This window comes from Electrona antarctica (genome assembly GCF_951216825.1).
Source record: "Electrona antarctica genome assembly, chromosome: 1".
Lineage (NCBI taxonomy): Eukaryota > Metazoa > Chordata > Actinopteri > Myctophiformes > Myctophidae > Electrona > Electrona antarctica.
Genome location: NC_136806.1, coordinates 17,286,546 through 17,308,742, shown reverse-complemented (window position 1 = coordinate 17,308,742; position 22,197 = coordinate 17,286,546). Strand labels below are relative to the sequence as shown.

The 22,197-nt window shown below is 37.7% G+C and overlaps 1 long non-coding RNA gene across 1 annotated transcript in view; it reads left to right on the top strand.

Moving 5' to 3' along the window:
• The window catches only part of LOC306940464, a 687,363-nt gene that overhangs the window by 325,955 nt on the left and 339,211 nt on the right, over nt 1-22,197 (top strand). The window lies entirely within an intron of this gene.

Sequence of the window (22,197 nt, the reverse complement as noted above, 5' to 3'; positions counted from 1 at the left end):
ATAATTTTTGAGGATTTGAAAAAAAGACGAAAATCACTCCGAGACCATGGACTATAGCCCATTGTCTCGGAGTGATTTTCGTCTTTTTTTCAAATCCTCGTTTTTCATCATTTATAGCCCATGGTCTCAGACGGCATACTATAGCATGCCGTTTTTCATAATTTTTGAGGATTTGAAAAAAAGACGAAAATCACTCCGAGACCATGGACTATAGCCCATTGTCTCGGAGTGATTTTCGTCTTTTTTTCAAATCTTCGTTTTTCATCATTTATAGCCCATGGTCTCAGATGGCATACTATAGCATGCCGTTTTTCATAACTTTCCGTCACGCTTTTCCGTCACGCTTTTCCGTCACGCTATTCTATAAATTTCTCAAATTTGAAAGCACTATATTTCTAAAACTATGAAACATTTTAAAGATTCCTTTTCAGGCAAACATGTCCACCGTAAGATGAAACTACATAGATTTGAATGGGGTTTCTAGGTGTACATATGTAGGACTAGTAGCATGCCAAAGTTTGTGCTATTGCCATTGTGAATGCATTGGGCGTTTAAGTTAAATAACTCACAAACTACAAAACATTTAAAAGTAAAAAGTTCCAGCATGTGTCTCCACAGTAAGCTGAATTATAAAAAGTGTGAATGGAGTTTCTAGGTGAAAGTGACTTTTTGACGTGCCAATATCTGCCATTGAGCCCCATTATAAATGTCTCAAATTTGAAAGCACTATATTTCTAAAACTATGAAACATTTCAAAGATTCCTTTTCAGGCAAACATGTCCACCGTAAGATGAACCTAAATAGGTTTGAATGGGGTTTATAGGTGTAAGTATGTAGGACTAGTACCATGCCAATGTTTGTGCTATTGCCATTCAGAATGCATTGGGCGTTTAAGTTAAATAACTGACGAAATGACGAAAATCACTCGAGACCACCATGGTCTCGAACAGGCATACTATAGCATGCTGTTTTTCATCATTTTTGAGGATTTAAAAAAAAGACGAAAATCACTCCGAGACCATGGACTATAGCCCATGGTCTCGGAGAGATTTTCGTCTTTTTTTCAAATCCTCGTTTTTCATCATTTATAGCCCATGGTCTCGGACGGCATACTATAGCATGCCGTTTTTCATAATTTTTGAGGATTTGAAAAAAAGACGAAAATTACTCCGAGACCATGGACTATAGCCCATTGTCTCTGAGTGATTTTCGTCTTTTTTTCAAATCTTCTTTTTTCATCATTTATAGCCCATGGTCTCAGACGGCATACTATAGCATGCCGTTTTTCATCATTTTCCGTCACGCTTTTCCGTCAAGGTTTTCTATACATTTCTCAAATTTGAAAGCACTATATTTCTAAAACTATGAAACATTTCAAAGATTCCTTTTCAGGCAAACATGTCCACCGTAAGATGAACCTAAATAGGTTTGAATGGGGTTTATAGGTGTAAGTATGTAGGACTAGTAGCATGCCAATGTTTGTGCTATTGCCATTCAGAATGCATTGGGCGTTTAAGTTAAATAACTGACGAAATGACGAAAATCACTCGAGACCACCATGGTCTCGAACAGGCATACTATAGCATGCTGTTTTTCATCATTTTTGAGGATTTGAAAAAAAGACGAAAATCACTCCGAGACCATGCACTATAGCCCATTGTCTCGGAGTGATTTTCGTCTTATTTTCAAATCTTCGTTTTTCATCATTTATAGCCCATGGTCTCAGACGGCATACTATAGCATGCCGTTTTTCATAACTTTCCGTCACGCTTTTCCGTCACGCTTTTCTATACATTTCTCAAATTTGAAAGCACTATATTTCTAAAACTATGAAACATTTCAAAGATTCCTTTTCAGGCAAGCATGTCCACCGTAAGATGAACCTAAATAGGTTTGAATGGGGTTTCTAGGTGTAAGTATGTAGGACTAGTAGCATGCCAATGTTTGTGCTATTGCCATTCAGAATGCATTGGGCGTTTAAGTTAAATAACTGACGAAATGACGAAAATCACTCGAGACCACCATGGTCTCGAACAGGCATACTATAGCATGCTGTTTTTCATCATTTTTGAGGATTTGAAAAAAAGACGAAAATCACTCCGAGACCATGGACTATAGCCCATTGTCTCGGAGTGATTTTCGTCTTATTTTCAAATCTTCGTTTTTCATCATTTATAGCCCATGGTCTCAGACGGCATACTATAGCATGCCGTTTTTCATAATTTTTGAGGATTTGAAAAAAAGACGAAAATCACTCCGAGACCATGGACTATAGCCCATTGTCTCGGAGTGATTTTCGTCTTTTTTTCAAATCTTCGTTTTTCATCATTTATAGCCCATGGTCTCAGACGGCATACGATAGCATGCCGTTTTTCATATTTTTTGAGGATTTGAAAAAAAGACGAAAATCACTCCCGAGACCATGGACTATAGCCCATTGTCTCGGAGTGATTTTCGTCTTTTTTTCAAATCTTCGTTTTTCATCATTTATAGCCCATGGTCTCAGACGGTATACTATAGCATGCCGTTTTTCATAATTTTTGAGGATTTGAAAAAAAGACGAAAATCACTCCGAGACCATGGACTATAGCCCATTGTCTCGGAGTGATTTTCGTCTTTTTTTCAAATCCTCGTTTTTCATCATTTATAGCCCATGGTCTCAGACGGCATACTATAGCATGCCGTTTTTCATAATTTTTGAGGATTTGAAAAAAAGACGAAAATCACTCCGAGACCATGGACTATAGCCCATTGTCTCGGAGTGATTTTCGTCTTATTTTCAAATCTTCGTTTTTCATCATTTATAGCCCATGGTCTCAGATGGCATACTATAGCATGCCGTTTTTCATAACTTTCCGTCACGCTTTTCCGTCACGCTTTTCTATACATTTCTCAAATTTGAAAGCACTATATTTCTAAAACTATGAAACATTTCAAAGATTCCTTTTCGTTCAAACATGTCCACCGTAAGATGAACCTAAATAGGTTTGAATGGGGTTTCTAGGTGTAAGTATGTAGGACTAGTAGCATGCCAATGTTTGTGCTATTGCCATTCAGAATGCATTGGGCGTTTAAGTTAAATAACTGACGAAATTACGAAAATCACTCGAGACCACCATGGTCTCGAACAGGCATACTATAGCATGCTGTTTTTCATCATTTTTGAGGATTTGAAAAAAAGACGAAAATCACTCCGAGACCATGGACTATAGCCCATGGTCTCGGAGTGATTTTCGTCTTTTTTTCAAATCCTCGTTTTTCATCATTTATAGCCCATGGTCTCAGATGGCATACTATAGCATGCCGCTTTTCATCATTTTCCGTCACGCTTTTCCGTCACGCTATTCTATAAATTTCTCAAATTTGAAAGCACTATATTTCTAAAACTATGAAACATTTCAAAGATTCCTTTTCAGGCAAACATGTCCACCGTAAGATGAAACTACATAGATTTGAATGGGGTTTCTAGGTGTACATATGTAGGACTAGTAGCATGCCAAAGTTTGTGCTATTGCCATTGTGAATGCATTGGGCGTTTAAGTTAAATAACTCACAAACTACAAAACATTTAAAAGTAAAAAGTTCCAGCATGTGTCTCCACAGTAAGCTGAATTATAAAAAGTGTGAATGGAGTTTCTAGGTGAAAGTGACTTTTTGACGTGCCAATATCTGCCATTGAGCCCCATTATAAATGTCTCAAATTTGAAAGCACTATATTTCTAAAACTATGAAACATTTCAAAGATTCCTTTTCAGGCAAACATGTCCACCGTAAGATGAACCTAAATAGGTTTGAATGGGGCTTCTAGGTGTAAGTATGTAGGACTAGTAGCATGCCAATGTTTGTGCTATTACCATTCAGAATGCATTGGGCGTTTAAGTTAAATAACTGACGAAATGACGAAAATCACTCGAGACCACCATGGTCTCGAACAGGCATACTATAGCATGCCGTTTTTCATCATTTTTGAGGATTTGAAAAAAAGACGAAAATCACTCCGAGACCATGGACTATAGCCCATGGTCTCGGAGTGATTTTCGTCTTTTTTTCAAATCTTCGTTTTTCATCATTTATAGCCCATGGTCTCAGACGGCATACTATAGCATGCCGTTTTTCATAATTTTCCGTCACGCTTTTCCGTCACGCTTTTCTATACATTTCTCAAATTTGAAAGCACTATATTTCTAAAACTATGAAACATTTCAAAGATTCCTTTTCAGGCAAACATGTCCACCGTAAGATGAACCTAAATAGGTTTGAATGGGGTTTCTAGGTGTAAGTATGTAGGACTAGTAGCATGCCAATGTTTGTGCTATTACCATTCAGAATGCATTGGGCGTTTAAGTTAAATAACTGACGAAATGACGAAAATCACTCGAGACCACCGTGGTCTCGAACAGGCATACTATAGCATGCTGTTTTTCCTCATTTTTGTGGATTAAAAAAAAAGACGAAAATCACCCCGAGACCATGGACTATAGCCCATGGTCTCGGAGTGATTTTCGTCTTTTTTTCAAATCCTCGTTTTTCATCATTTATAGCCCATGGTCTCGGACGGCATACTATAGCATGCCGTTTTTCATCATTTTTGAGGATTTGAAAAAAAGACGAAAATCACTCCGAGACCATGGACTATAGCCCATTGTCTCGGAGTGATTTTCGTCTTATTTTCAAATCTTCGTTTTTCATCATTTATAGCCCATGGTCTCAGACGGCATACTATAGCATGCCGTTTTTCATAATTTTTGAGGATTTGAAAAAAAGACGAAAATCACTCCGAGACCATGGACTATAGCCCATTGTCTCGGAGTGATTTTCGTCTTTTTTTCAAATCTTCGTTTTTCATCATTTATAGCCCATGGTCTCAGACGGCATACGATAGCATGCCGTTTTTCATAATTTTTGAGGATTTGAAAAAAAGACGAAAATCACTCCGAGACCATGGACTATAGCCCATTGTCTCGGAGTGATTTTCGTCTTTTTTTCAAATCTTCGTTTTTCATCATTTATAGCCCATGGTCTCAGATGGCATACTATAGCATGCCGTTTTTCATAACTTTCCGTCACGCTTTTCCGTCACGCTTTTCTATACATTTCTCAAATTTGAAAGCACTATATTTCTAAAACTATGAAACATTTCAAAGATTCCTTTTCAGGCAAACATGTCCACCGTAAGATGAACCTAAATAGGTTTGAATGGGGTTTCTAGGTGTAAGTATGAAGGACTAGTAGCATGCCAATGTTTGTGCTATTGCCATTCAGAATGCATTGGGCGTTTAAGTTAAATAACTGACGAAATTACGAAAATCACTCGAGACCACCATGGTCTCGAACAGGCATACTATAGCATGCTGTTTTTCATCATTTTTGAGGATTTGAAAAAAAGACGAAAATCACTCCGAGACCATGGACTATAGCCCATGGTCTCGGAGTGATTTTCGTCTTTTTTTCAAATCCTCGTTTTTCATCATTTATAGCCCATGGTCTCAGATGGCATACTATAGCATGCCGCTTTTCATCATTTTCCGTCACGCTTTTCCGTCACGCTATTCTATAAATTTCTCAAATTTGAAAGCACTATATTTCTAAAACTATGAAACATTTCAAAGATTCCTTTTCAGGCAAACATGTCCACCGTAAGATGAAACTACATAGATTTGAATGGGGTTTCTAGGTGTACATATGTAGGACTAGTAGCATGCCAAAGTTTGTGCTATTGCCATTGTGAATGCATTGGGCGTTTAAGTTAAATAACTCACAAACTACAAAACATTTAAAAGTAAAAAGTTCCAGCATGTGTCTCCACAGTAAGCTGAATTATAAAAAGTGTGAATGGAGTTTCTAGGTGAAAGTGACTTTTTGACGTGCCAATATCTGCCATTGAGCCCCATTATAAATGTCTCAAATTTGAAAGCACTATATTTCTAAAACTATGAAACATTTCAAAGATTCCTTTTCAGGCAAACATGTCCACCGTAAGATGAACCTAAATAGGTTTGAATGGGGCTTCTAGGTGTAAGTATGTAGGACTAGTAGCATGCCAATGTTTGTGCTATTACCATTCAGAATGCATTGGGCGTTTAAGTTAAATAACTGACGAAATGACGAAAATCACTCGAGACCACCGTGGTCACGAACAGGCATACTATAGCATGCTGTTTTTCCTCATTTTTGTGGATTTAAAAAAAAGACGAAAATCACCCCGAGACCATGGACTATAGCCCATGGTCTCGGAGTGATTTTCGTCTTTTTTTCAAATCCTCGTTTTTCATCATTTATAGCCCATGGTCTCGGATGGCATACTATAGCATGCCGTTTTTCATCATTTTTGAGGATTTGAAAAAAAGACGAATATAACTCCGAGACCATGGACTATAGCCCATTGTCTCGGAGTGATTTTCGTCTTTTTTTCAAATCTTAGTTTATCATCTTTTTTAGCCCATGGTCTCAGACGGCATACTATAGCATGCCGTTTTTCATCATTTTCCGTCACGCTTTTCCGTCACGCTTTTCTATACATTTCTCAAATTTGAAAGCACTATATTTCTAAAATTATGAAACATTTCAAAGATTCCTTTTCAGGCAAACATGTCCACCGTAAGATGAACCTAAATAGGTTTGAATGGGGTTTCTAGGTGTAAGTATGTAGGACTAGTAGCATGCCAATGTTTGTGCTATTGCCATTCAGAATGCATTGGGCGTTTAAGTTAAATAACTGACGAAATGACGAAAATCACTCGAGACCACCATGGTCTCGAACAGGCATACTATAGCATGCTGTTTTTCATCATTTTTGAGGATTTAAAAAAAAGACGAAAATCACTCCGAGACCATGGACTATAGCCCATGGTCTCGGAGTGATTTTCGTCTTTTTTTCAAATCCTCGTTTTTCATCATTTATAGCCCATGGTCTCGGACGGCATACTATAGCATGCCGTTTTTCATCATTTTTGAGGATTTGAAAAAAAGATGAAAATCACTCCGAGACCATGGACTATAGCCCATGGTCTCGGAGTGATTTTCGTCTTTTTTTCAAATCTTCGTTTTTCATCATTTATAGCCCATGGTCTCAGACGGCATACTATAGCATGCCGTTTTTCTTAATTTTCCGTCACGCTTTTCTGTCACGCTTTTCTATACATTTCTCAAATTTGAAAGCACTATATTTCTAAAACTATGAAACATTTCAAAGATTCCTTTTCAGGCAAACATGTCCACCGTAAGATGAACCTAAATAGGTTTGAATGGGGTTTCTAGGTGTAAGTATGTAGGACTAGTAGCATGCCAAAGTTTGTGCTATTGCCATTGTGAATGCATTGGGCGTTTAAGTTAAATAACTCACAAACTACAACACATTTCAAAGTAAAAAGTTCCAGCATGTGTCTCCACAGTAAGCTGAATTATAAAAAGTGTGAATGGAGTTCCTAGGTGAAAGTGACTTTTTGACGTGCCAATATCTGCCATTGAGCCCCATTATAAATGTCTCAAATTTGAAAGCACTATATTTCTAAAACTATGAAACATTTCAAAGATTCCTTTTCAGGCAAACATGTCCACCGTAAGATGAACCTAAATAGGTTTGAATGGGGTTTCTAGGTGTAAGTATGTAGGACTAGTAGCATGCCAATGTTTGTGCTATTACCATTCAGAATGCATTGGGCGTTTAAGTTAAATAACTGACGAAATGACGAAAATCACTCGAGACCACCGTGGTCTCGAACAGGCATACTATAGCATGCTGTTTTTCCTCATTTTTGTGGATTTAAAAAAAAGACGAAAATCACCCCGAGACCATGGACTATAGCCCATGGTCTCGGAGTGATTTTCGTCTTTTTTTCAAATCCTCGTTTTTCATCATTTATAGCCCATGGTCTCGGACGGCATACTATAGCATGCCGTTTTTCATCATTTTTGAGGATTTGAAAAAAAGACGAATATCACTCCGAGACCATGGACTATAGCCCATTGTCTCGGAGTGATTTTCGTCTTTTTTTCAAATCTTAGTTTTTCATCATTTATAGCCCATGGTCTCAGACGGCATACTATAGCATGCCGTTTTTCATCATTTTCCGTCACGCTTTTCCGTCACGCTTTTCTATACATTTCTCAAATTTGAAAGCACTATATTTCTAAAACTATGAAACATTTCAAAGATTCCTTTTCAGGCAAACATGTCCACCGTAAGATGAACCTAAATAGGTTTGAATGGGGTTTCTAGGTGTAAGTATGTAGGACTAGTAGCATGCCAATGTTTGTGCTATTGCCATTCAGAATGCATTGGGCGTTTAAGTTAAATAACTGACGAAATGACGAAAATCACTCGAGACCACCATGGTCTCGAACAGGCATACTATAGCATGCCGTTTTTCATCATTTTTGAGGATTTGAAAAAAAGATGAAAATCCCTCCGAGACCATGGACTATAGCCCATTGTCTCGGAGTTATTTTCGTATTTTTTTCAAATCTTCGTTTTTCATCATTTATAGCCCATGGTCTCAGACGGCATACTATAGCATGCCGTTTTTCATAATTTTTGAGGATTTGAAAAAAAGACGAAAATCACTCCGAGACCATGGACTATAGCCCATTGTCTCGGAGTGATTTTCGTCTTTTTTTCAAATCTTCGTTTTTCATCATTTATAGCCCATGGTCTCAGACGGCATACTATAGCATGCCGTTTTTCATCATTTTCCGTCATGCTTTTCCGTCACGCTTTTCTATAAATTTCTCAAATTTGAAAGCACTATATTTCTAAAACTATGAAACATTTCAAAGATTCCTTTGCAGGCAAACATGTCCACCGTAAGATGAACCTAAATAGGTTTGAATGGGGTTTCTAGGTGTAAGTATGTAGGACTAGTAGCATGCCAAAGTTTGTGCTATTGCCATTGTGAATGCATTGGGCGTTTAAGTTAAATAACTGACGAAATGACGAAAATCACTCGAGACCACCATGGTCTCGAACAGGCATACTATAGCATGCTGTTTTTCATCATTTTTGAGGATTTTAAAAAAAGACGAAAATCACTCCGAGACCATGGACTATAGCCCATGGTCTCGGAGTGATTTTCGTCTTTCTTTCAAATCTTCGTTTTTCATCATTTATAGCCCATGGTCTCAGACGGCATACTATAGCATGCCGTTTTTCATAACTTTCCGTCACGCTTTTCCGTCACGCTTTTCTATACATTTCTCAAATTTGAAAGCACTATATTTCTAAAACTATGAAACATTTCAAAGATTCCTTTTCAGGCAAACATATCCACCGTAAGATGAACCTAAATAGGTTTGAATGGGGTTACTAGGTGTAAGTATGTAGGACTAGTAGCATGCCAATGTTTGTGCTATTGCCATTCAGAATGCATTGGGCGTTTAAGTTAAATAACTGACGAAATGAAGAAAATCACTCGAGACCACCATGGTCTCGAACAGGCATACTATAGCATGCTGTTTTTCATCATTTTTGAGGATTTGAAAAACGGCCCATGGTCTCGGAGTGATTTTCGTCTTTTTTTCAAATCCTCGTTTTTCATCATTTATAGCCCATGGTCTCGGACGGCATACTATAGCATGCCGTTTTTCTACATTTTTGAGGATTTGAAAAAAAGACGAAAATCACTCCGAGACCATGGACTATAGCCCATGGTCTCGGAGTGATTTTCGTCTTTTTTTCAAATCCTCGTTTTTCATCATTTATAGCCCATGGTCTCGGACGGCATACTATAGCATGCCGTTTTTCATCATTTTTGAGGATTTGAAAAAAAGACGAAAATCACTCCGAGACCATGGACTATATAGCCCATGGTCTCGGAGTGATTTTCGTCTTTTTTTCAAATCTTCGTTTTTCATCATTTATAGCCCATGGTCTCAGACGGCATACTATAGCATGCCGTTTTTCATCATTTTCCGTCATGCTTTTCCGTCACGCTTTTCTATACATTTCTCAAATTTGAAAGCACTATATTTCTAAAACTATGAAACATTTCAAAGATTCCTTTGCAGGCAAACATGTCCACCGTAAGATGAACCTAAATAGGTTTGAATGGGGTTTCTAGGTGTAAGTATGTAGGACTAGTAGCATGCCAAAGTTTGTGCTATTGCCATTGTGAATGCATTGGGCGTTTAAGTTAAATAACTCACAAACTACAAAACATTTCAAAGTAAAAAGTTCCAGCATGTGTCTCCACAGTAAGCTGAATTATAAAAAGTGTGAATGGAGTTCCTAGGTGAAAGTGACTTTTTGACGTGCCAATATCTGCCATTGAGCCCCATTATAAATGTCTCAAATTTGAAAGCATTATATTTCTAAAACTATGAAACATTTCAAAGATTCCTTTTCAGGCAAACATGTCCACCGTAAGATGAACCTAAATAGGTTTGAATGGGGTTTATAGGTGTAAGTATGTAGGACTAGTAGCATGCCAATGTTTGTGCTATTGCCATTCAGAATGCATTGGGCGTTTAAGTTAAATAACTGACGAAATGACGAAAATCACTCGAGACCACCATGGACTCGAACAGGCATACTATAGCATGCTGTTTTTCATAACTTTCCGTCACGCTTTTCCGTCACGCTTTTCTATACATTTCTCAAATTTGAAAGCACTATATTTCTAAAACTATGAAACATTTCAAAGATTCCTTTTCAGGCAAACATATCCACCGTAAGATGAACCTAAATAGGTTTGAATGGGGTTACTAGGTGTAAGTATGTAGGACTAGTAGCATGCCAATGTTTGTGCTATTGCCATTCAGAATGCATTGGGCGTTTAAGTTAAATAACTGACGAAATGACGAAAATCACTCGAGACCACCATGGTCTCGAACAGGCATACTATAGCATGCTGTTTTTCATCATTTTTGAGGATTTGAAAAAAAGACGAAAATCACTCCGAGACCATGGACTATAGCCCATGGTCTCGGAGTGATTTTCGTCTTTTTTTCAAATCCTCGTTTTTCATCATTTATAGCCCATGGTCTCGGACGGCATACTATAGCATGCCGTTTTTCATCATTTTTGAGGATTTGAAAAAAATACGAAAATCACTCCGAGACCATGGACTATAGCCCATTGTCTCGGAGTGATTTTCGTCTTATTTTCAAATCTTCGTTTTTCATCATTTATAGCCCATGGTCTCAGATGGCATACTATAGCATGCCGTTTTTCATAACTTTCCGTCACGCTTTTCCGTCACGCTTTTCTATACATTTCTCAAATTTGAAAGCACTATATTTCTAAAACTATGAAACATTTCAAAGATTCCTTTTCGTTCAAACATGTCCACCGTAAGATGAACCTAAATAGGTTTGAATGGGGTTTCTAGGTGTAAGTATGTAGGACTAGTAGCATGCCAATGTTTGTGCTATTGCCATTCAGAATGCATTGGGCGTTTAAGTTAAATAACTGACGAAATTACGAAAATCACTCGAGACCACCATGGTCTCGAACAGGCATACTATAGCATGCTGTTTTTCATCATTTTTGAGGATTTGAAAAAAAGACGAAAATCACTCCGAGACCATGGACTATAGCCCATGGTCTCGGAGTGATTTTCGTCTTTTTTTCAAATCCTCGTTTTTCATCATTTATAGCCCATGGTCTCAGATGGCATATTATAGCATGCCGCTTTTCATCATTTTCCGTCACGCTTTTCCGTCACGCTATTCTATAAATTTCTCAAATTTGAAAGCACTATATTTCTAAAACTATGAAACATTTCAAAGATTCCTTTTCAGGCAAACATGTCCACCGTAAGATGAAACTACATAGATTTGAATGGGGTTTCTAGGTGTACATATGTAGGACTAGTAGCATGCCAAAGTTTGTGCTATTGCCATTGTGAATGCATTGGGCGTTTAAGTTAAATAACTCACAAACTACAAAACATTTAAAAGTAAAAAGTTCCAGCATGTGTCTCCACAGTAAGCTGAATTATAAAAAGTGTGAATGGAGTTTCTAGGTGAAAGTGACTTTTTGACGTGCCAATATCTGCCATTGAGCCCCATTATAAATGTCTCAAATTTGAAAGCACTATATTTCTAAAACTATGAAACATTTCAAAGATTCCTTTTCAGGCAAACATGTCCACCGTAAGATGAACCTAAATAGGTTTGAATGGGGTTTCTAGGTGTAAGTATGTAGGACTAGTACCATGCCAATGTTTGTGCTATTGCCATTCAGAATGCATTGGGCGTTTAAGTTAAATAACTGACGAAATGACGAAAATCACTCGAGACCACCATGGTCTCGAACAGGCATACTATAGCATGCCGTTTTTCATCATTTTTGAGGATTTGAAAAAAAGACGAAAATCACTCCGAGACCATGGACTATAGCCCATGGTCTCGGAGTGATTTTCGTCTTTTTTTCAAATCTTCGTTTTTCATCATTTATAGCCCATGGTCTCAGACGGCATACTATAGCATGCCGTTTTTCATAATTTTCCGTCACGCTTTTCCGTCACGCTTTTCTATACATTTCTCAAATTTGAAAGCACTATATTTCTAAAACTATGAAACATTTCAAAGATTCCTTTTCAGGCAAACATGTCCACCGTAAGATGAACCTAAATAGGTTTGAATGGGGTTTCTAGGTGTAAGTATGTAGGACTAGTAGCATGCCAATGTTTGTGCTATTACCATTCAGAATGCATTGGGCGTTTAAGTTAAATAACTGACGAAATGACGAAAATCACTCGAGACCACCGTGGTCTCGAACAGGCATACTATAGCATGCTGTTTTTCCTCATTTTTGTGGATTTAAAAAAAAGACGAAAATCACCCCGAGACCATGGACTATAGCCCATGGTCTCGGAGTGATTTTCGTCTTTTTTTCAAATCCTCGTTTTTCATCATTTATAGCCCATGGTCTCGGACGGCATACTATAGCATGCCGTTTTTCATCATTTTTGAGGATTTGAAAAAAAGACGAAAATCACTCCGAGACCATGGACTATAGCCCATTGTCTCGGAGTGATTTTCGTCTTATTTTCAAATCTTCGTTTTTCATCATTTATAGCCCATGGTCTCAGACGGCATACTATAGCATGCCGTTTTTCATAATTTTTGAGGATTTGAAAAAAAGACGAAAATCACTCCAAGACCATGGACTATAGCCCATTGTCTCGGAGTGATTTTCGTCTTTTTTTCAAATCCTCGTTTTTCATCATTTATAGCCCATGGTCTCAGACGGCATACTATAGCATGCCGTTTTTCATAATTTTTGAGGATTTGAAAAAAAGACGAAAATCACTCCGAGACCATGGACTATAGCCCATTGTCTCGGAGTGATTTTCGTCTTTTTTTCAAATCTTCGTTTTTCATCATTTATAGCCCATGGTCTCAGATGGCATACTATAGCATGCCGTTTTTCATAACTTTCCGTCACGCTTTTCCGTCACGCTTTTCTATACATTTCTCAAATTTGAAAGCACTATATTTCTAAAACTATGAAACATTTCAAAGATTCCTTTTCAGGCAAACATGTCCACCGTAAGATGAACCTAAATAGGTTTGAATGGGGTTTCTAGGTGTAAGTATGAAGGACTAGTAGCATGCCAATGTTTGTGCTATTGCCATTCAGAATGCATTGGGCGTTTAAGTTAAATAACTGACGAAATTACGAAAATCACTCGAGACCACCATGGTCTCGAACAGGCATACTATAGCATGCTGTTTTTCATCATTTTTGAGGATTTGAAAAAAAGACGAAAATCACTCCGAGACCATGGACTATAGCCCATGGTCTCGGAGTGATTTTCGTCTTTTTTTCAAATCCTCGTTTTTCATCATTTATAGCCCATGGTCTCAGATGGCATACTATAGCATGCCGCTTTTCATCATTTTCCGTCACGCTTTTCCGTCACGCTATTCTATAAATTTCTCAAATTTGAAAGCACTATATTTCTAAAACTATGAAACATTTCAAAGATTCCTTTTCAGGCAAACATGTCCACCGTAAGATGAAACTACATAGATTTGAATGGGGTTTCTAGGTGTACATATGTAGGACTAGTAGCATGCCAAAGTTTGTGCTATTGCCATTGTGAATGCATTGGGCGTTTAAGTTAAATAACTCACAAACTACAAAACATTTAAAAGTAAAAAGTTCCAGCATGTGTCTCCACAGTAAGCTGAATTATAAAAAGTGTGAATGGAGTTTCTAGGTGAAAGTGACTTTTTGACGTGCCAATATCTGCCATTGAGCCCCATTATAAATGTCTCAAATTTGAAAGCACTATATTTCTAAAACTATGAAACATTTCAAAGATTCCTTTTCAGGCAAACATGTCCACCGTAAGATGAACCTAAATAGGTTTGAATGGGGCTTCTAGGTGTAAGTATGTAGGACTAGTAGCATGCCAATGTTTGTGCTATTACCATTCAGAATGCATTGGGCGTTTAAGTTAAATAACTGACGAAATGACGAAAATCACTCGAGACCACCGTGGTCACGAACAGGCATACTATAGCATGCTGTTTTTCCTCATTTTTGTGGATTTAAAAAAAAGACGAAAATCACCCCGAGACCATGGACTATAGCCCATGGTCTCGGAGTGATTTTCGTCTTTTTTTCAAATCCTCGTTTTTCATCATTTATAGCCCATGGTCTCGGATGGCATACTATAGCATGCCGTTTTTCATCATTTTTGAGGATTTGAAAAAAAGACGAATATCACTCCGAGACCATGGACTATAGCCCATTGTCTCGGAGTGATTTTCGTCTTTTTTTCAAATCTTAGTTTATCATCTTTTTTAGCCCATGGTCTCAGACGGCATACTATAGCATGCCGTTTTTCATCATTTTCCGTCACGCTTTTCCGTCACGCTTTTCTATACATTTCTCAAATTTGAAAGCACTATATTTCTAAAATTATGAAACATTTCAAAGATTCCTTTTCAGGCAAACATGTCCACCGTAAGATGAACCTAAATAGGTTTGAATGGGGTTTCTAGGTGTAAGTATGTAGGACTAGTAGCATGCCAATGTTTGTGCTATTGCCATTCAGAATGCATTGGGCGTTTAAGTTAAATAACTGACGAAATGACGAAAATCACTCGAGACCACCATGGTCTCGAACAGGCATACTATAGCATGCTGTTTTTCATCATTTTTGAGGATTTAAAAAAAAGACGAAAATCACTCCGAGACCATGGACTATAGCCCATGGTCTCGGAGTGATTTTCGTCTTTTTTTCAAATCCTCGTTTTTCATCATTTATAGCCCATGGTCTCGGACGGCATACTATAGCATGCCGTTTTTCATCATTTTTGAGGATTTGAAAAAAAGATGAAAATCACTCCGAGACCATGGACTATAGCCCATGGTCTCGGAGTGATTTTCGTCTTTTTTTCAAATCTTCGTTTTTCATCATTTATAGCCCATGGTCTCAGACGGCATACTATAGCATGCCGTTTTTCTTAATTTTCCGTCACGCTTTTCTGTCACGCTTTTCTATACATTTCTCAAATTTGAAAGCACTATATTTCTAAAACTATGAAACATTTCAAAGATTCCTTTTCAGGCAAACATATCCACCGTAAGATGAACCTAAATAGGTTTGAATGGGGTTACTAGGTGTAAGTATGTAGGACTAGTAGCATGCCAATGTTTGTGCTATTGCCATTCAGAATGCATTGGGCGTTTAAGTTAAATAACTGACGAAATGACGAAAATCACTCGAGACCATGGACTATAGCCCATGGTCTCGGAGTGATTTTCGTCTTTTTTTCAAATCTTCGTTTTTCATCATTTATAGCCCATGGTCTCAGACGGCATACTATAGCATGCCGTTTTTCTTAATTTTCCGTCACGCTTTTCTGTCACGCTTTTCTATACATTTCTCAAATTTGAAAGCACTATATTTCTAAAACTATGAAACATTTCAAAGATTCCTTTTCAGGCAAACATATCCACCGTAAGATGAACCTAAATAGGTTTGAATGGGGTTTCTAGGTGTAAGTATGTAGGACTAGTAGCATGCCAAAGTTTGTGCTATTGCCATTGTGAATGCATTGGGCGTTTAAGTTAAATAACTCACAAACTACAACACATTTCAAAGTAAAAAGTTCCAGCATGTGTCTCCACAGTAAGCTGAATTATAAAAAGTGTGAATGGAGTTCCTAGGTGAAAGTGACTTTTTGACGTGCCAATATCTGCCATTGAGCCCCATTATAAATGTCTCAAATTTGAAAGCACTATATTTCTAAAACTATGAAACATTTCAAAGATTCCTTTTCAGGCAAACATGTCCACCGTAAGATGAACCTAAATAGGTTTGAATGGGGTTTCTAGGTGTAAGTATGTAGGACTAGTAGCATGCCAATGTTTGTGCTATTACCATTCAGAATGCATTGGGCGTTTAAGTTAAATAACTGACGAAATGACGAAAATCACTCGAGACCACCGTGGTCTCGAACAGGCATACTATAGCATGCTGTTTTTCCTCATTTTTGTGGATTTAAAAAAAAGACGAAAATCACCCCGAGACCATGGACTATAGCCCATGGTCTCGGAGTGATTTTCGTCTTTTTTTCAAATCCTCGTTTTTCATCATTTATAGCCCATGGTCTCGGACGGCATACTATAGCATGCCGTTTTTCATCATTTTTGAGGATTTGAAAAAAAGACGAATATCACTCCGAGACCATGGACTATAGCCCATTGTCTCGGAGTGATTTTCGTCTTTTTTTCAAATCTTAGTTTTTCATCATTTATAGCCCATGGTCTCAGATGGCATACTATAGCATGCCGTTTTTCATAACTTTCCGTCACGCTTTTCCGTCACGCTTTTCTATACATTTCTCAAATTTGAAAGCACTATATTTCTAAAACTATGAAACATTTCAAAGATTCCTTTTCGTTCAAACATGTCCACCGTAAGATTAACCTAAATAGGTTTGAATGGGGTTTCTAGGTGTAAGTATGTAGGACTAGTAGCATGCCAATGTTTGTGCTATTGCCATTCAGAATGCATTGGGCGTTTAAGTTAAATAACTGACGAAATTACGAAAATCACTCGAGACCACCATGGTCTCGAACAGGCATACTATAGCATGCTGTTTTTCATCATTTTTGAGGATTTGAAAAAAAGACGAAAATCACTCCGAGACCATGGACTATAGCCCATGGTCTCGGAGTGATTTTCGTCTTTTTTTCAAATCCTCGTTTTTCATCATTTATAGCCCATGGTCTCAGATGGCATACTATAGCATGCCGCTTTTCATCATTTTCCGTCACGCTTTTCCGTCACGCTATTCTATAAATTTCTCAAATTTGAAAGCACTATATTTCTAAAACTATGAAACATTTCAAAGATTCCTTTTCAGGCAAACATGTCCACCGTAAGATGAAACTACATAGATTTGAATGGGGTTTCTAGGTGTACATATGTAGGACTAGTAGCATGCCAAAGTTTGTGCTATTGCCATTGTGAATGCATTGGGCGTTTAAGTTAAATAACTCACAAACTACAAAACATTTAAAAGTAAAAAGTTCCAGCATGTGTCTCCACAGTAAGCTGAATTATAAAAAGTGTGAATGGAGTTTCTAGGTGAAAGTGACTTTTTGACGTGCCAATATCTGCCATTGAGCCCCATTATAAATGTCTCAAATTTGAAAGCACTATATTTCTAAAACTATGAAACATTTCAAAGATTCCTTTTCAGGCAAACATGTCCACCGTAAGATGAACCTAAATAGGTTTGAATGGGGTTTCTAGGTGTAAGTATGTAGGACTAGTACCATGCCAATGTTTGTGCTATTGCCATTCAGAATGCATTGGGCGTTTAAGTTAAATAACTGACGAAATGACGAAAATCACTCGAGACCACCATGGTCTCGAACAGGCATACTATAGCATGCCGTTTTTCATCATTTTTGAGGATTTGAAAAAAAGACGAAAATCACTCCGAGACCATGGACTATAGCCCATGGTCTCGGAGTGATTTTCGTCTTTTTTTCAAATCTTCGTTTTTCATCATTTATAGCCCATGGTCTCAGACGGCATACTATAGCATGCCGTTTTTCATAATTTTCCGTCACGCTTTTCCGTCACGCTTTTCTATACATTTCTCAAATTTGAAAGCACTATATTTCTAAAACTATGAAACATTTCAAAGATTCCTTTTCAGGCAAACATGTCCACCGTAAGATGAACCTAAATAGGTTTGAATGGGGTTTCTAGGTGTAAGTATGTAGGACTAGTAGCATGCCAATGTTTGTGCTATTACCATTCAGAATGCATTGGGCGTTTAAGTTAAATAACTGACGAAATGACGAAAATCACTCGAGACCACCGTGGTCTCGAACAGGCATACTATAGCATGCTGTTTTTCCTCATTTTTGTGGATTTAAAAAAAAGACGAAAATCACCCCGAGACCATGGACTATAGCCCATGGTCTCGGAGTGATTTTCGTCTTTTTTTCAAATCCTCGTTTTTCATCATTTATAGCCCATGGTCTCGGACGGCATACTATAGCATGCCGTTTTTCATCATTTTTGAGGATTTGAAAAAAAGACGAAAATCACTCCGAGACCATGGACTATAGCCCATTGTCTCGGAGTGATTTTCGTCTTATTTTCAAATCTTCGTTTTTCATCATTTATAGCCCATGGTCTCAGACGGCATACTATAGCATGCCGTTTTTCATAATTTTTGAGGATTTGAAAAAAAGACGAAAATCACTCCGAGACCATGGACTATAGCCCATTGTCTCGGAGTGATTTTCGTCTTTTTTTCAAATCTTCGTTTTTCATCATTTATAGCCCATGGTCTCAGACGGCATACGATAGCATGCCGTTTTTCATATTTTTTGAGGATTTGAAAAAAAGACGAAAATCACTCCGAGACCATGGACTATAGCCCATTGTCTCGGAGTGATTTTCGTCTTTTTTTCAAATCCTCGTTTTTCATCATTTATAGCCCATGGTCTCAGACGGCATACTATAGCATGCCGTTTTTCATCATTTTTGAGGATTTGAAAAAAAGACGAAAATCACTCCGAGACCATGGACTATAGCCCATTGTCTCGGAGTGATTTTCGTCTTTTTTTCAAATCTTCGTTTTTCATCATTTATAGCCCATGGTCTCAGATGGCATACTATAGCATGCCGTTTTTCATAACTTTCCGTCACGCTTTTCCGTCACGCTTTTCTATACATTTCTCAAATTTGAAAGCACTATATTTCTAAAACTATGAAACATTTCAAAGATTCCTTTTCAGGCAAACATGTCCACCGTAAGATGAACCTAAATAGGTTTGAATGGGGTTTCTAGGTGTAAGTATGAAGGACTAGTAGCATGCCAATGTTTGTGCTATTGCCATTCAGAATGCATTGGGCGTTTAAGTTAAATAACTGACGAAATGACGAAAATCACTCGAGACCACCATGGTCTCGAACAGGCATACTATAGCATGCTGTTTTTCATCATTTTTGAGGATTTAAAAAAAAGACGAAAATCACTCCGAGACCATGGACTATAGCCCATGGTCTCGGAGTGATTTTCGTCTTTTTTTCAAATCCTCGTTTTTCATCATTTATAGCCCATGGTCTCGGACGGCATACTATAGCATGCCGTTTTTCATCATTTTTGAGGATTTGAAAAAAAGATGAAAATCACTCCGAGACCATGGACTATAGCCCATGGTCTCGGAGTGATTTTCGTCTTTTTTTCAAATCTTCGTTTTTCATCATTTATAGCCCATGGTCTCAGACGGCATACTATAGCATGCCGTTTTTCTTAATTTTCCGTCACGCTTTTCTGTCACGCTTTTCTATACATTTCTCAAATTTGAAAGCACTATATTTCTAAAACTATGAAACATTTCAAAGATTCCTTTTCAGGCAAACATGTCCACCGTAAGATGAACCTAAATAGGTTTGAATGGGGTTTGTAGGTGTAAGTATGTAGGACTAGTAGCATGCCAAAGTTTGTGCTATTGCCATTGTGAATGCATTGGGCGTTTAAGTTAAATAACTCACAAACTACAACACATTTCAAAGTAAAAAGTTCCAGCATGTGTCTCCACAGTAAGCTGAATTATAAAAAGTGTGAATGGAGTTCCTAGGTGAAAGTGACTTTTTGACGTGCCAATATCTGCCATTGAGCCCCATTATAAATGTCTCAAATTTGAAAGCACTATATTTCTAAAACTATGAAACATTTCAAAGATTCCTTTTCAGGCAAACATGTCCACCGTAAGATGAACCTAAATAGGTTTGAATGGGGTTTCTAGGCGTAAGTATGTAGGACTAGTAGCATGCCAATGTTTGTGCTATTACCATTCAGAATGCATTGGGCGTTTAAGTTAAATAACTGACGAAATGACGAAAATCACTCGAGACCACCGTGGTCTCGAACAGGCATACTATAGCATGCTGTTTTTCCTCATTTTTGTGGATTTAAAAAAAAGACGAAAATCACCCCGAGACCATGGACTATAGCCCATGGTCTCGGAGTGATTTTCGTCTTTTTTTCAAATCCTCGTTTTTCATCATTTATAGCCCATGGTCTCGGACGGCATACTATAGCATGCCGTTTTTCATCATTTTTGAGGATTTGAAAAAAAGACGAATATCACTCCGAGACCATGGACTATAGCCCATTGTCTCGGAGTGATTTTCGTCTTTTTTTCAAATCTTAGTTTTTCATCATTTATAGCCCATGGTCTCAGACGGCATACTATAGCATGCCGTTTTTCATCATTTTCCGTCACGCTTTTCCGTCACGCTTTTCTATACATTTCTCAAATTTGAAAGCACTATATTTCTAAAACTATGAAACATTTCAAAGATTCCTTTTCAGGCAAACATGTCCACCGTAAGATGAACCTAAATAGGTTTGAATGGGGTTTCTAGGTGTAAGTATGTAGGACTAGTAGCATGCCAATGTTTGTGCTATTGCCATTCAGAATGCATTGGGCGTTTAAGTTAAATAACTGACGAAATGACGAAAATCACTCGAGACCACCATGGTCTCGAACAGGCATACTATAGCATGCCGTTTTTCATCATTTTTGAGGATTTGAAAAAAAGATGAAAATCCCTCCGAGACCATGGACTATAGCCCATTGTCTCGGAGTGATTTTCGTATTTTTTTCAAATCTTCGTTTTTCATCATTTATAGCCCATGGTCTCAGACGGCATACTATAGCATGCCGTTTTTCATAATTTTTGAGGATTTGAAAAAAAGACGAAAATCACTCCGAGACCATGGACTATAGCCCATTGTCTCGGAGTGATTTTCGTCTTTTTTTCAAATCTTCGTTTTTCATCATTTATAGCCCATGGTCTCAGACGGCATACTATAGCATGCCGTTTTTCATCATTTTCCGTCATGCTTTTCCGTCACGCTTTTCTATAAATTTCTCAAATTTGAAAGCACTATATTTCTAAAACTATGAAACGTTTCAAAGATTCCTTTGCAGGCAAACATGTCCACCGTAAGATGAACCTAAATAGGTTTGAATGGGGTTTCTAGGTGTAAGTATGTAGGACTAGTAGCATGCCAAAGTTTGTGCTATTGCCATTGTGAATGCATTGGGCGTTTAAGTTAAATAACTCACAAACTACAAAACATTTCAAAGTAAAAAGTTCCAGCATGTGTCTCCACAGTAAGCTGAATTATAAAAAGTGTGAATGGAGTTCCTAGGTGAAAGTGACTTTTTGACGTGCCAATATCTGCCATTGAGCCCCATTATAAATGTCTCAAATTTGAAAGCACTATATTTCTAAAACTATGAAACATTTCAAAGATTCCTTTTCAGACAAACATGTCCACCGTAAGATGAACCTAAATAGGTTTGAATGGGGTTTCTAGGTGTAAGTATGTAGGACTAGTAGCATGCCAAAGTTTGTGCTATTGCCATTGTGAATGCATTGGGCGTTTAAGTTAAATAACTGACGAAATGACGAAAATCACTCGAGACCACCATGGTCTCGAACAGGCATACTATAGCATGCTGTTTTTCATCATTTTTGAGGATTTAAAAAAAAGACGAAAATCACTCCGAGACCATGGACTATAGCCCATGGTCTCGGAGTGATTTTCGTCTTTTTTTCAAATCTTCGTTTTTCATCATTTATAGCCCATGGTCTCAGACGGCATACTATAGCATGCCGTTTTTCATAACTTTCCGTCACGCTTTTCCGTCACGCTTTTCTATACATTTCTCAAATTTGAAAGCACTATATT